The following is a 1,775-nucleotide window of genomic DNA, read 5'->3' as shown; positions in this document are numbered from 1 at the left end:
CCAAAACAAGCTCCGAACGCTCTACGACGCTTTATTTAGCAAGAAAACACGTCTGAATGAAATGAATGAAGGATCAAGTCAAAGAGACTAAGCAGCTCAGCTGTGAATGCACCACAGATAGCGAACTCCTTCTGAGGCTCAGAGACAGGGGATACAGTGAATGACACTCCCGCCCCATGAATAACTTCTGTCTGTTTTGATATTTACTTGTTGCTAACACTGACTCGTAACATTTGAGAGACATTTATCTTTTTATTGCCTATTGACTTTGATAAGATGAAAGGGTTCCTTTGCTGAGAGTGACCGCTGACAGCTGAGAGTGACCGTCATCCTTGATCCATTGCCCTCAACCTTCACAGAGCAGTATCACCACATCACCTACTCACACACAATCACCACATCTTCATCTTTTTCTCAAATTTCATTCTATATATAAGATTATATTAGGTTGTCTTAGATTAATTTAGTTTACATTATGTGGTTTAGATTTAGGTCAGTTTGACAAGTATTTCTCTTGTTGTTTCTCTTGTCTTGAACTTCTGTCAGCACGATGCCAAGGAAGTCGAGGCGGTCTGTGGTGTTGAAGCACCGCTGGAGGAAGCTCAACCTGGAGGAGCTGAGGTCTTCCCCCACCCCCCGGAGGTACTTACACAGTAGATAAGCCTCTGTGTCGCAGTGACAACTGTCTTCATGAAAATGGCTGTGGAAATGTTACATCTATTGCTTTCTCCTTAACTGCTGAGTTCCAAATGTCTGCCATGTCTTTTGATGTTAATGTTTCGTCAGACGGCGTCCCCCCCGGCTGGAGAGGAGCCTTCCAGAGGGTCAAGGACCAAGGGAGACCCACCCCCCCTGCTCCCAAGCTCCAGTCGGCAACGTATGTTCCTAACTCACACACAAACACACACACAATGAGACATGTTTTATTATATTTTGTTTTAACTTGTATGTCTTTATCTTATGCTTGATGTTATGATTATCATTAATTTTTTTTTTTTTTTTCTTTAATCTGTCATCAGGTGGTTGGATCTTCACCCCCAGCCAAGCCTTTCTGGAGCCCGGATGATGTGCGTGCCGAAGTTCTTGCACGTAAGTATCTACTTGTTTTATCCCTCAATGATCAATAAATTAATTCATCATCAATATTGAACTTTTTAAAGACCCCTTCACCGGTTGGACCATCCCAGACCATTAATGCTGCGGCCTGTCACTCTCCTTGCCCAGTTAAGGTATTTACTCCACAACAGACTCACACAGAAAGTTTAACTACATTAATCTGGTTCATTTAACATCTCTGCTACTATTATCTTTCGCTGCAGTTCACAAATGTCAGTGAGTAATTGAAATAAATTTGGAAAACTTTTCTTGTATCAACTTGCTGCGTTGAGTTGCCTCATGTCTAGATATTAACTGGTGTTATTACTTATCACAGACCGTCGGGACACCAGTTCCCTCATCGTCCTGCTGGCCCTGGATTATCGATGACGGACTTGCCACCTCTCATTCCCCTTCTTAAGAGGTAAGGACATTTACATTTGGGTTTATTGTGGGCCTAATAAAGTGTTTGTTAGAGGTAGAGTGTGGTTTACTTTGAACTGAAATTCAAAAGGAAGGAAGGAAATGAAGGAGGGAATTAATTACTATTTATTTATTGTTTTCATGTGTAAATAGTGTGACACATGTACAAGGGATGTATTAGAGTTAAAGGTCCTTTAAAGCCTCCTTCAAACTTTGGTCAAGATGACAAGGGGTTTGTCAGGTTTATGATGGTCTCA

General features: G+C 41.6%; 1 long non-coding RNA gene across 1 annotated transcript; it reads left to right on the top strand.

Annotated features, from left to right (window-relative positions):
• Nucleotides 1-794: 794 nt before the first annotated feature.
• Nucleotides 795-1,521, top strand: LOC119023594. The gene is made up of 3 exons (XR_005076293.1): nucleotides 795-877; nucleotides 1,020-1,229; nucleotides 1,433-1,521. It is a non-coding gene; the product is annotated as an uncharacterized LOC119023594 (long non-coding RNA).
• The last annotated feature ends 254 nt before the right edge of the window (nucleotides 1,522-1,775 follow it).

The sequence above is a fragment of the Acanthopagrus latus genome, chromosome 7 (genome assembly GCF_904848185.1).
Source record: "Acanthopagrus latus isolate v.2019 chromosome 7, fAcaLat1.1, whole genome shotgun sequence".
Lineage (NCBI taxonomy): Eukaryota > Metazoa > Chordata > Actinopteri > Spariformes > Sparidae > Acanthopagrus > Acanthopagrus latus.
This window is presented reverse-complemented; position numbering and strand designations above follow the sequence as displayed.